The 14,586-nt window shown below is 36.4% G+C and overlaps 1 protein-coding gene across 2 annotated transcripts in view; it reads left to right on the top strand.

The window, feature by feature from the left end:
• The first annotated feature begins 11,784 nt into the window (after positions 1 to 11,784).
• LOC131425725 (uncharacterized) overlaps positions 11,785 to 14,586 on the top strand; it is a 122,689-nt gene continuing 119,887 nt past the window's right edge. The window contains exon 1 of one of the 2 annotated variants that reach the window (XM_058587823.1): positions 11,785 to 12,716. The gene's annotated coding sequence lies outside the window, so the exon portion shown is untranslated. Of the gene's footprint in view, positions 12,883 to 14,586 lie in introns of both variants that reach the window. The other variant, XM_058587822.1, reaches the window with a different exon arrangement.

Genomic DNA, 14,586 nt, shown 5'->3' with positions numbered 1-14,586 from the left:
CAATTTTATGATAAAATTTTCAGTTGTGTGACATAATCTCAAATAGTTCAAAATTAAACTTTTCTGAAATGTTTGGTATAAACGAGTATCAAAGAGGATAATTCATATGGCGCGTTTGCCTTTCTCGTATTTTGAAAGCTCATAGCTCAGTGATCTGTGGAAGGATTTATATAATCTAACTACCAATAGAATCGAAATTTTTCAACTTAAACGTGTATAGCAAGAGCATTGAAGTATTTCAATAGTACACTATTGAAAAACCTATCTCATTTGACCCATGTCAACACCAGCCAATCAGAACGCGTTCTGAGGAAGAGAAGAAAATAGCTGCTGCTGTACAACAAATCGTTCAAGAAAAATGTTTCCAAAAGTGGTGAATATCGTAGTGAGTTCCTCAATTTGGTCCTTCTGAATGCTAGAAACGAATCCCTACAGCATATTGATAGTCTCTTTCAATAAATTATGCAAATCCGAAATGAAATAATCGACATTGAAATTCTATATGCGGCTATTTTTATAGCCGTTAGGACCGCCCATTAGTGAAAAAGCTACAAACGAAATCACATAAAAGGAAATCTCTTAACAAAAATTGAATCAGTTTGGATTCTATCGCCACTGCGAGCAGATGTGTTTTGTGTCGTCTGCACAGCTAGTTTCGCTTTCGACAAGAGCGATTACGTCACAGCTGCCAGTCATTTCGATGGATGAAAAAGCAACGTTGGAGAGCATTATAAAAAATCAGCCGTTCTAATGGCTCTAAAATTTTTCTAAAGAACTATTAGGATTTGTTTTTCGCAAATCGCAGGTAATTATCCTCAGTTTAGTGCAAATCAAGAACAATTTGGTTAGATTTGTGCACTTTTCGCTGTGTGAAATTCACAGTAATCGAGATCAAGTGAAGCCTTTTTTTGCGAAAAATGTTCCGAGTTTAATATCGTAGAGAATTACGCAATTTGACCCTTCTGAATGCTGGAAATGAATCCCTACAGCATATTGATAGTTTTTGTCGTGAATACGACTTACTTTACTATGGGGTGCCTTTTCAAAATTTACCCTCTGAGAGAGTGATAAGTTTTTGATCGTGAATATCTCTTGTTGTATCTAACGAATCAACATAATTTTTGCTACATGCCATCGGAAATATGATCACAATTTTATGATAAAATTTTCAGTTGTGTGACATAATCTCAAATAGTTCAAAATTAAACTTTTCTGAAATGTTTGGTATAAACGAGTATCAAAGAGGATAATTCATATGGCGCGTTTGCCTTTCTCGTATTTTGAAAGCTCATAGCTCAGTGATCTGTGGAAGGATTTATATAATCTAACTACCAATAGAATCGAAATTTTTCAACTTAAACGTGTATAGCAAGAGCATTGAAGTATTTCAATAGTACACTATTGAAAAACCTATCTCATTTGACCCATGTCAACACCAGCCAATCAGAACGCGTTCTGAGGAAGAGAAGAAAATAGCTGCTGCTGTACAACAAATCGTTCAAGAAAAATGTTTCCAAAAGTGGTGAATATCGTAGTGAGTTCCTCAATTTGGTCCTTCTGAATGCTAGAAACGAATCCCTACAGCATATTGATAGTCTCTTTCAATAAATTATGCAAATCCGAAATGAAATAATCGACATTGAAATTCTATATGCGGCTATTTTTATAGCCGTTAGGACCGCCCATTAGTGAAAAAGCTACAAACGAAATCTCATAAAAGGAAATCTCTTAACAAAAATTGAATTAGTTTGGATTCTATCGCCAGCAGAGCAGATGTGTTTTGTGTCGTCTGCACAGCTAGTTTCGCTTTCGACAAGAGCGATTACGTCACAGCTGCCAGTCATTTCGATGGATGAAAAAGCAACGTTGGAGAGCATTATAAAAAATCAGCCGTTCTAATGGCTCTAAAATTTTTCTAAAGAACTATTAGGATTTGTTTTTCGCAAATCGCAGGTAATTATCCTCAGTTTAGTGCAAATCAAGAACAATTTGGTTAGATTTGTGCACTTTTCGCTGTGTGAAATTCACAGTAATCGAGATCAAGTGAAGCCTTTTTTTGAGAAAAATGTTCCGAGTTTAATATCGTAGAGAATTCCGCAATTTGACCCTTCTGAATGCTGGAAAGTAATCCCTACAGCATATTGATAGTTTTTTTCAAAAAATTTTGCAAATCCGAAATGAAATAATCGACATAAAAATTCTGTATGCGGCTATTTTTATAGCCGTTAGGACCGCCCATTAGTGGAAAAGCTACAAACGAAATCAAATAAAAGGAAATCTCTTAACAAAAATTGAATCAGTTTGGATTCTATCGCCACTGCGAGCAGATGTGTTTTGTGTCGTCTGCACAGCTAGTTTCGCTTTCGACAAGAGCGATTACGTCACAGCTGCCAGTCATTTCGATGGATGAAAAAGCAACGTTGGAGAGCATTATAAAAAATCAGCCGTTCTAATGGCTCTAAAATTTTTCTAAAGAACTATTAGGATTTGTTTTTCGCAAATCGCAGGTAATTATCCTCAGTTTAGTGCAAATCAAGAACAATTTGGTTAGATTTGTGCACTTTTCGCTGTGTGAAATTCACAGTAATCGAGATCAAGTGAAGCCTTTTTTTGCGAAAAATGTTCCGAGTTTAATATCGTAGAGAATTACGCAATTTGACCCTTCTGAATGCTGGAAATGAATCCCTACAGCATATTGATAGTTTTTTTTCAATAAATTATGCAAATCCGAAATGAAATAATCGACATAAAAATTCTGTATGCGGCTATTTTTATAGCCGTTAGGACCGCCCATTAGTGAAAAAGCTACAAACGAAATCACATAAAGGAAACTCTTAACAAAAATTTAATCAGTTTGGATTCTATCGCCACTGCGAGCAGATGTGTTTTGTGTCGTCTGCACAGCTAGTTTCGCTTTCGACAAGAGCGATTACGTCACAGCTGCCAGTCATTTCGATGGATGAAAAAGCAACGTTGGAGAGCATTATAAAAAATCAGCCGTTCTAATGGCTCTAAAATTTTTCTAAAGAACTATTAGGATTTGTTTTTCGCAAACCGCAGGTAATTATCCTCAGTTTAGTGCAAATCAAGAACAATTTGGTTAGATTTGTGCACTTTTCGCTGTGTGAAATTCACAGTAATCGAGATCAAGTGAAGCTTTTTTTTGCGAAAATGTTCCGAGTTTAATATCGTAGAGAATTCCGCAATTTGACCCTTCTGAATGCTGGAAAGTAATCCCTACAGCATATTGATAGTTTTTTTCAAAAAATTTTGCAAATCCGAAATGAAATAATCGACATAAAAATTCTGTATGCGGCTATTTTTATAGCCGTTAGGACCGCCCATTAGTGGAAAAGCTACAAACGAAATCAAATAAAAGGAAATCTCTTAACAAAAATTGAATCAGTTTGGATTCTATCGCCACTGCGAGCAGATGTGTTTTGTGTCGTCTGCACAGCTAGTTTCGCTTTCGACAAGAGCGATTACGTCACAGCTGCCAGTCATTTCGATGGATGAAAAAGCAACGTTGGAGAGCATTATAAAAAATCAGCCGTTCTAATGGCTCTAAAATTTTTCTAAAGAACTATTAGGATTTGTTTTTCGCAAATCGCAGGTAATTATCCTCAGTTTAGTGCAAATCAAGAACAATTTGGTTAGATTTGTGCACTTTTCGCTGTGTGAAATTCACAGTAATCGAGATCAAGTGAAGCCTTTTTTTGCGAAAAATGTTCCGAGTTTAATATCGTAGAGAATTACGCAATTTGACCCTTCTGAATGCTGGAAATGAATCCCTACAGCATATTGATAGTTTTTTTCAATAAATTATGCAAATCCGAAATGAAATAATCGACATAAAAATTCTGTATGCGGCTATTTTTATAGCCGTTAGGACCGCCCATTAGTGAAAAAGCTACAAACGAAATCACATAAAGGAAACTCTTAACAAAAATTGAATCAGTTTGGATTCTATCGCCACTGCGAGCAGATGTGTTTTGTGTCGTCTGCACAGCTAGTTTCGCTTTCGACAAGAGCGATTACGTCACAGCTGCCAGTCATTTCGATGGATGAAAAAGCAACGTTGGAGAGCATTATAAAAAATCAGCCGTTCTAATGGCTCTAAAATTTTTCTAAAGAACTATTAGGATTTGTTTTTCGCAAACCGCAGGTAATTATCCTCAGTTTAGTGCAAATCAAGAACAATTTGGTTAGATTTGTGCACTTTTCGCTGTGTGAAATTCACAGTAATCGAGATCAAGTGAAGCTTTTTTTTGCGAAAATGTTCCGAGTTTAATATCGTAGAGAATTACGCAATTTGTCCCTTCTGAATGCTGGAAATGAATCCCTACAGCATATTGATAGTTTTTTTTTTCAATAAATTTGCAAATGCGAAATAAAATAATCGACATTAATATTCTGTATGCGACTATTTTTATAGCCGTTAGGACCGCCCATTAGTGAAAATGCTACAAACGAAATCACGTAAAAGAAAGCTCCTAACAAAAATCTAATCAGTTTGGATTCTATCGCCAATGCGAGCAGATGTATTTTGTGCCGTTTGCAAAGCTAGTTTCGCTTCCGATAAGAGTGATTACGTCACAGCTGCCAGTCATTTCGATGGATGAATAAGCATCGTTGGAAAGCATTATAAAAAATCAGCCGTTCTAATGGCTCTAAAAGTTTTCTGAAGAACTATTAGGATGTGTTGTTCGCAAATCGAAAGAAAATATCCTCAGTTTAGTGCAAATGTAGAACAGTTTGGTTAGATTCTTGCACTTTTCGCTGTGTGAAATTCACAGTAATCGAGATCAAGTGAAGCCTTCTTTGTTTTTGCGAAAAATGTGGAAAAGGGGAATGCTTGCATAATTCATACAATTGATCAACTATTTGATATTCGGAAGTGTTAAGGAACATGTCATTTGTTTTCGTATTCACGACATCCAGTTATGTCTCTGACATTACCCACCCGCCTTTTTAAAATTCAAACCGATATAGAAGTTGATAATCCCGAAAAGCTTGAAAGTTGGACTCAAAACTATTGCAATTAATTCGTCATATGGCCATACGAATCGGTTTGGTTTATGCTGGTTCCTGAATACCGGCTCTGGAAGTACCTTAAATTACCGTAAATTCTAAAGTGGAACTCACTTCGACATATCATGAAAAGTTTAATCGATTGTAACCTTTTTAGATAGAGTAATGAGTGATTAAAATGTCAAATTGCAGCTTAAAACGACGGTCATTAAAATAATGTCATGAAAACCGAAGAATATTCATGAAAAAAACACATGCGGATTGATAAAAAAAGGTATCATCTCACTGATAGGTGGATTAAGCACGTTTTTTACTATGTATTCAATATACCGATATATGTTATCTCTGTTATTAACTTTGTAATATAAACGGATTTGCGCAATGGTTGATTTTTATCATTCAATTTATAATCCTGAAAGCCAATCAATAACATGGAAGAAGAAATCATTCCTAATAAAACTTTTCTCCGAAGCTAGACGGAAATTGATAGGTTGAATAAAGAGATGATTTAGTAAAATAGAGTAATCAGAAGTAAAACATTGAAAATATCTGATAACTGAAAGGAAAAAGAAACTCCTGCAATTGTCGCCTTTTACGACATGGAAGCAGGAACCCAGTGGATCTATTCTTGGTTCATTTTTTTCCGCCAGATTCCACACGGCATCTAGGCTGGTACAGTCCGGAGAGAGCTAATAGGTACTATCAATCTCCTAGTGGACCCCAGCCCCTGCACATAAATGGAGCGTCATATTTCACACAAATTTATATTCAAGAATATGTAAAATTGTGTTATTTGATAATTACATGTCTTTAAAACGAATGGAATAGAAATCAAAAGACCGACAGCTACAACGCTACTTGAACCGATAAACATTAGATCACGAAGTACACCAGTTACTCGACTGAGCCACAGAAGCACATATCTGCTTGGCTGGTAAATCGTGCATATAAATTCATACAGTCTCACTTGCTAACCGAGTGCAAATTACACTCGGAGTCAGTAAATTTCTGTACGAATGGAATATTGCGTCATTTGAGAAGTTAAGTAGTTATGAATTGTATCGTTTGTAGAATTATGTCGCCTGTAAATTTCAAAAAAAGTTTCTGTGTAGTTCTTCTAATTAATTTATTTCGACATTTCTGTCTATTATTGTCAGTTACACGGGAAATAAAATTACCTACAGTGCATGGAAAATCCATAAAAACGGTCATGATTTAAATCATTTTGCTCACAATATCATTAATAATAGGTATGATCCCATTAGAAAACATGTTCCACAATTTTCATAATTTCTTATCATGATACCAAAGGAATTTTTATCAGTGTGTATATTCTAATCTTGAACACTTTACTAATTTTTCGTTAGTTCAAAACTGTCCTTTGGGGCTGTCCATAAAAGACGTCACGCTTTTTTTTGACGATTTTTGACTCCCCATCCCCCCTTTGTCACAAATTGTCACAGAAGCAAAGACCCCCCACCCCCCTATGTCACATGTCACGAATTCAAAATAAATAAAATTCATCCCAATACATTCTCAATATGTATGACAAACCATACAAATATGAGGGAAAAATCGATTTATTACACGCTGTCACTAGATTAAAAAATATCCCTAAAACTACAAAATCATCGGAATTATTTTATTAATATCAATTATATAAATTAACAAAAGTATTTGGTTGGAATTGATGAAACATTTAAATTATCTGTTTTATTCCTACTAGGAGTACACAGATATATTATTGTTTTAGGTAAAGAATAATATTTCCTTAGTGTAGCATACAGGGCTGAGAAAATAAAGACCAAAACCTCATCAAAACGAGATCACTGCCGGAGAATCTTTTCATGATCAGTTGATCAGTGAATTTTAAATCACATCGATCAATATCGATACTGATCTTCCGTCACACAATGGGTAGTGATTTTGAGCTAAAATGATTCTTGATTTATGTAAGTTCAATCATTGGATGATTCGATAAGCTTTGATGTTGGTAGAGGAAAATCACATTTGATCAATATAAGACATGACATGATCTACATCTGAAATCGTTGATCTCCCGCCCTTTTTAAAATGGAGTACAATTGAATAAACTGCATCAGAATCAGATAAGAGAAATTCTTATGATATACTGTTATCAATGCTAGAAAATCAAATTACTGAAAAAAATGTCAGTGCATAACTTAAGTTAAACCGTTTGAAGGCATCTTTTTCTTTTTTACTCATATTAGGCAAAATTTATTAATTTCGCTAATTTACTCGCTCCCCCGTGCACTTTTACTGATCACAACAGAAATGATTTCCTGCATCATTCATTTCCTTTCCGAATTTACAAGAAGAACAGAATCTATAGGAGGAATGTGAACGTTTATTGTGGAGATTTTTTCAGGAAATAGGGCAAAGCAGTAATATAATTAGGTATTTCAAAAATGCGCTCAATGAATATATTGGACGTCGCCTTCCAAAAACCTCCCCCCCCCCCTTCCCCCTGTCACAAAAGGTCACGTTTTATGAAACACCCCCCTCCCCCTTGCGGCGTGACGTCTTTTATGGACAGCCCCTTTGGCTCATGAGTATCTATCAATGCAATTGTTAAGCAAAGAGCTCGACTCTGAAGGCAACGAAAAATATATAACTTTGTTATAGTCTTTAAAACATATACCAATTTTAGTAGGGATGATAGCACTGTTTTTTTATGGATATTATAAATGAATTTTTATCTGCTAATGTTAGACAACATTTATCGGTAGATTTTTTCAGAAGACCGTAAGAGCAAGTGACTGTTTCTCTTCGTTTACTTTCTCTTTTATCGGTAACCGAGAGGTTTTCACGTTTATCACTCAACTATTTGCATAAAATGATACCAGAAACTTTCGACTTTCAAACAGAACTCTCGGTTGATTTTTCATATGCAGTAAGCCTATACAGATTTGCGTGGATTTTTCAGTTCTCGGTTGATTTTTCATTAGGGCGTATAAGCAAGTGACAGTTTCTCTTTAATCACTCTTTCGGTTATTGTGATGTGATTAAAAAGATTTTCTTTAATATCACTATTCTGTTTGAAAGTCAAAAGTTTCGGGTATCATTTCATGCAAAGAGTTGAGTGTTAAACGTGGAAACCGCTTGGTAATTAATATAAGAGAAAGTAAACAAAGAGAAACTGTCACTTGCTTATACGCCCTAATGAAAAATCAACCGAGAACTGTAAAATCCACGCAAATCTCTATAGGCTAACTGCATATCTCGAAATAGCGATTAAAACGACACCTTGTGAGGGCTGGCGTCGTCAGCGCGGTACTCTGTAATATCCTTAACCATGGTTTTCCAAGCTAAACTCGACTATTTTAATTAATATTATTTGCATAATCAGATGAAGTATGAGCACGGTTATTGAAAATTTCTTTCAAACCGTAAAATTCCTTAGTAAATCGTAGAGGTTGAGAATAAAATAAGGAAGAGCGAAATGACAATGGGTTTCTCCAGGAAACTGTTTTGCGCACCAATAGCTCGCTAAAACGCGAAAATTTGTATTATCCCGTTTTTTAGGTATCTTTACTTCTTGTCGATTAAGGAAACTCGCGTACAAAAACGATTAACCACACCTAATCTGCCTTTTTCTATAAAGGGTAATAGAATTACAGGAAAAAAAACGAGCTCGATCAGACGACCAGTTCGACGAGATCGGAAAATGTTTCTCTGTGTGTGTATGTGTGTGTGTATGTGTGTTTGTGTGTGTGTTGAAGGCTGAACCAATTAAAACAATCTTAGATTCGTTTGAAAGCTACTATTAAGTTATTGGTGAAGTTTGAAGATCAAGTGGCTATCCTTACCAGTTCCAGAGATATGACGATATAAATGACGTAAACGACAAGTCAGTTTCTATCAACCAGTAATTGTTTTATTTTAGACTCGTTCGTTATCAATTGTTTCAGATAGAAATAATGAAGGAACATTTTCACACTTCCCAACAGGTTTTGGGAACAACTAAGGAATAACTAACGCATATAAGAGTGCTACGTTTAGTAACGAATCTTAAGACACTCATTTCAAAAAGTGTATTTTCATATTTATTTAAGGCCTGAGCACAGTGAGTCACGTATAAATTGTGAATCCACAACGTTATTCCCTCAACTCCCTTTTTCGTCTGTGTGTTTAAGAAAGTTATGATGAAAAAACTAGATTTTGGGAGCCTCATATCAATTATGCTTCTTATATCGACACCAATGCATTTTAAAGGGCTCATGTGTTCGGCAAATTTTTTTGTAGTAACATGTAACAACTTCTAAGTGGATTAATGACAACTTTGATTTTATTCAAAGAAGAAGACAGTTCCAAACAAAAGTTTTTCTGAATGCAATGAAGCCCCAAAATCGACCTCTGAAACTCAAACAGAAAACGTATTTTGATGTGGTTGGGACCACTGAGCACTTTGTTAAAAGTGAATGGATTTTTACAATCTATGGCTTGAAACTATGCAATCCAATTATTGCAATTACAAAAGCCTGTTTTAATCCACCTAGTGGTGTAATGATGCCTTTCTCATATCAATCATACTATCATATATAATACTGTGGTATTCTTCAAAATAATTTTCTTCAATTCTTAAAAGAATAACCGAAATCGGTTTGTTTGACCGTCTACTGATAAAAACTATCAATTGGAGAAAATTCGAGGTCGATTTAGAAAACTTTTTCGGTTTTTCGCCATTTTCAGTGATGGTATAAAATTTTTAACAAACTTCACTCTATATTTCCGGATTTGGAAGCCGAATCCGGATGAAATTTTCATGAATTACGTATGGGACCACAGGACCTTTCATTTGTTTGTGAAAATCGGTCGCGCCATTTATGAGAAAAGTTAGAACACATATTTTAATTTTTTTTGCGCATTTTACCCCATAACTCCGGAACCTAAAGTCCGATCCAAATAATATTCAAGAATTTTGTATGGTACCACAAGACTTTTCATTTGAATCTAAGTTTGTGAGAATCGGTTGAGCCATCTCTGAGAAAAGTTAGAGCAAAAAAACGTTACATACACACATACGCACAGACATTTTGCGTACTCGACGAACTGAGTCGAATGGTATATGACACTCGGCCTTCCGGGCCTCGGTTCAAAAGTCGGTTTTCACAGTGATTGCATAACATTTCTATAACAGAAAGACAGAAACTGAAAATTCTGAAATCTAACTATGTATAACTTAAAAAGTAAACATCAAATCGCAAAACCAATCAGTTGCGTACTGGCTGACGAGAAGACCTTTCCTTTGACCTCTTTGTGAACAACACATAATACACAACAGTTCGTCGAGCTGAATCGGTTGGCCTTCCGGGCATCGGTTAATTTTTCCCAAAATTCGAGCGAATCCTATACCTAATTTTTTATATTTACAAAAATATTGTGAAAACTCACCAAAAAAATCTGGTTTTTGCAGATAATGCGGACAGAAGTGTTCAAAATTCCAGTTGTGTTAATGTGAATGAAGAAAATAGAGGCCATTGTAAACTTTGTTAGCCATCACACTTTGTTTGACATTTCATGCGCTCGATGCAGCGCACCACGCTGGAGACGCTATGCGCCACATGGTGGCGCTTCCGGAGTTGCGCAGATAGCCTATATTCACAGCACAATAATCGAAAGAATGAACAAGGAGAAACTGTCCCTTGCTTTTACAGCCTTCTGAAAAAATCAACCGAGATTTTAAAGTATTCGTTGTAAACTTTACACGGAAATAATAATCTAAGTCAAATGACACTTTCGTTGCCGATTATTTATACAAACGGTGTTACACCGATTAACCGCCACCGCTATTTAAAAATATGATTTTGCGCCACTGATTTAGATCGCACAGATCTCATGTCGTTTTTCATTGAGAACACTCGTGGAGTGTTTTGCTCGATTCGTGCACTTTTCGTTCAGTTGGGCAATCAAAACGGGTGCACTGTGTTTCATTGATTTGCACCGCACGAAAAAAATGCACTTTCGGGGCAATTCACGGGCAACTATTTTGCACCCGTTTTCTTTTTGCCCCGTTTACACTTCTGCTGGCTGCCAGCATGCTGGTGTCAGTGTACTTCCCTCTGAGGAAAAAAACGTTCAACGGTGGTCCTCCGTTGGTCTAATAGTTTGAATCATTGGACCATAGTTGAACGTTTTTTCCTAAGAGGGTAGTACACTGACACCAGCATGCTGGCAGCCAGCAGAAGTGTGAACGGGGCATTTCCGAGCAGCAAGCGTGCAAACTAAACTTTACAAAACCAACTGTCAGAGCAAAACACTGGCACCGAGCGAGTGGAATCAATGAAAAACGACATCAGTATAAGTCATCCTTTCATTCTGCTATCGCGCAATATTTGCAAAATCTGTCGCATTCTGACATACCTAATTAAAATGAGTAATTTATGTGCGGAATCGAAGCAATAATCGGCATATTTTATAATTAAAACAAATTCACACCAGCAGGTATTTCTATGCTGTCTTAAACCAACGCTTCTCTTTCAAATATCGGTGTAATCTTCAAATGGTGTAACCCCACTCAATATATTCTCCGCTCTTCAGAGAACTCTCTAATAACGAACCGTAAGCTTTCCGATATACACTTGAAACAACGCACTTCAAATACACACACACGCCCACAGTCTCAAACAGTGATCATCCGCATTCGCAATCTAGTAGCCACATTTCTATACAGCATGTGGCGATTTCCTACTCTCTTGACGTTTCCAAAACAAACGCAAACCGGCAGCTGCGGCAGTGTTTAGTAAACCCACCGTCACCGTCGTCCGGCAGCTGTCAGTAGTCAGAGTGTTTGTTGTGGGAGGAAACGGTGGAAAGTCTCACGGCGTGCCTTTCTCTGTCCTGACGGTGTACAGTTTTTTTGTCCGTTACGAGCAACAGCGCAAACCGGTCTCCATCGGCGGTACTGTTCAAATTCAAGTGCCAAGATACTTTCAGTCCTCGCGTGAATCCCGCCTCGGTCGAACTTGTTTAGGAGGGAAATAGAAGTTCTGGTCAGTCCAGTCTAGGAGGCCAATAGTGAAAAATATTATAAGACATCTAGTGAATGGTAATGGCACGGAAATTAATGTCTAATGATGCTACGGCATATTTTGCAGACGACGGCCGCCACTTCATATATCTATGCAAACAAATAAAAAATCAAACAACGCCAGTGTCAATTGATTAGTGATGAACAAGCGTAACAATCGAATGAGTTAGTTCGAGTTCGTGACAGAGGAAACAAATTAGCACCGGAAGATAGAAGTTAAGCGGAACGGAAAGGTGTGTGTGTTTGATACAGTGTTACAAACCTAGGTGATAAGAGAACTTAGCCCGGTGCGATTTGGGGAAACATTTTTCCGCCAAAAGAAATCAATACCCGTTGTGATTCGATTTTCGGATTTGCGTATCGCTATAAAAAAAACCGCCCGAACCGATTCAATCGAGCAGTTAATTAAAGTGTGTCCGCGAATAAACGGACGGTGCACGGAAAACGTGCCAACCGAGCACGAAAGTCAATTAGGAAGCAACGGCGATGGATGCTGATACAAATGGAAATTAAAACGATTATAATGGAATGAAAATTTAAACCTATGTGTGAGCAAGTGAATGCGACTGAATCCAATCGGGAAAAGTGAATCAAATTTAATGGTAATTAATGGAAAAAAATGTATTTGCTGGAGGTGAGTGAAAACGATACTGAATTAAGCAAAATGCTCGTTCGTCTGAGAGCCGTCAGGAAGTACTAAAAAAACCTTTTGCCAACGACAGTTTTTTAATTTGCCACCGTTTTTTGATTGGATCAGAAATAACCGTACATTTCTCTTGCTTCATCCGATGTCAGCAAAGGTAAGTAATGGGATGTTTGCGGTTTAAGTTTTTCTGGGTGAACGAGAAGATTTATTCGTTCGAAATCATTTTCGGATCCTATTTTTAACACCAAAGTTCATCGATGCAAAATGTGACCTTCAGAATGGCCATATATTCTCCATACCAATGGGGACGCGAGGTGTTTGGAATGAAATGTCTAAAATTTACAATTTTCACCGGTAGAATAATCTAATACTTTCATTTCAATGGACAAACTGCACTCAACATTATGTTTACCTTCCAAAGAACAGCAATGAGAATAATTTCGATAGCTAGATGGTAAACCTCTCATAGAAACAAATCCTACTGTAGTACTGTAAAAAGTTAGAAAAATAATCTAGAATTTGGAGAAAATCTCTGGAAAATAAGAACAAATTACCATGAGGTTAATGTCATTTGTCCGTAAATGTTTCGAATCAATATAAAAAATTTACCTTAACTCAGAGTTCGTCAAATTCTAGACTATTTTCCTACAAACTTTTTAAGTACGACGGAAGTGTTCGTTTGTAGCTGCAGCCTGTTTACCGTGTACGCACTTAAATTTGATTACCGATCTCAGCTGTTCAAATCTCGGTGAGTGATTTTTGCCTTTCTCATATAGAAAAGCTATGCAATCACTGTGAAAAGAGACTTTTGACCCGGGGCCCGGAAGGCCGAGTGTCATATACCATTCGACTCAGTTCGTCGAGTACGTAAAATGTCTGTGTGTATTTATCCCTTTTGTTCACTAACTTTTCTCGGAGTAGATTTTCACAAACATAGATTCAAATTAAAGTTACTGTGGCCCCATACAGAAATCCTGAATTGTTTTTGGGGCCGACTTCCATCTCGGGAGTAACGGGGTAAAATGTGCAAAAAATAGACAAAAAATGCAATCGATTTTCTTCAACTTAGATTCAAACTGAATGCCTTGTACATTGAGGACTCTTTTACCACAGGGGATACGAACAGTGTAAAAAAAAAAACCGCGTAACTTCGTAAATCCGCTTGCAAACACGCAAAATTAAAGAATTTTCTATAGCAAACATCTTAGAAATGCATGAAACCTCTGGCGTAATCTCAAAAAAAAATTCAAACCGACTTTGAGGCCGCGTATCTTTGGAAGTCGTAGTAGAAAAAAAAATTGGTTGGTGCTAGATGTCTTACAAATGCATGAATCGTCTAGATTTGGTACAACCACAAAAAAATTTTTTTTTGAAAAAATTCGAAAAATGTCTTAGAAATTCATGAAAAGTTCAGATCTGGAGTAATCTAGAAAAAAAAATTTTGAATCGAAAATTTTCTAAGTGCCAGAGAGTTTACTTAAAAAAAATTCAGGATAACACTAGATCTCGACGTTTCATTCATTTCTCAGATAAGATAAGAAAACCGCGTAACTTCGGAAATCCGCGTAAAAAAGCCGCTTAAAAAACCGCATATTTTTCTAACTTTCTGAGTGCTACAGTAGTATGTGTTTCTATGAGAAGTTTACCATGTAACTATCAAAATCATTCTCATGGCTTACTGTTCTCTGGTAGGTAAAAATTGAAGGAATAACCGGAATCGCTTTGTTTGACCGTCTATTGATAAAGACTACCGATTGGAGCGGTTTTGATATCAATTTAAATTTTTTTTAAGTAATTTGTTTCACCCGTTTAAGTGATGGTATAAAATATAATTCCGAAACCGGAAGTCGGATCCAGA

This window comes from Malaya genurostris, chromosome 1 (assembly GCF_030247185.1).
Source record: "Malaya genurostris strain Urasoe2022 chromosome 1, Malgen_1.1, whole genome shotgun sequence".
Classification (NCBI taxonomy): Eukaryota; Metazoa; Arthropoda; class Insecta; order Diptera; family Culicidae; genus Malaya; species Malaya genurostris.
Note: the sequence above shows the minus strand (reverse complement) of the source record. Positions and strands in the feature narration are given on the sequence as shown.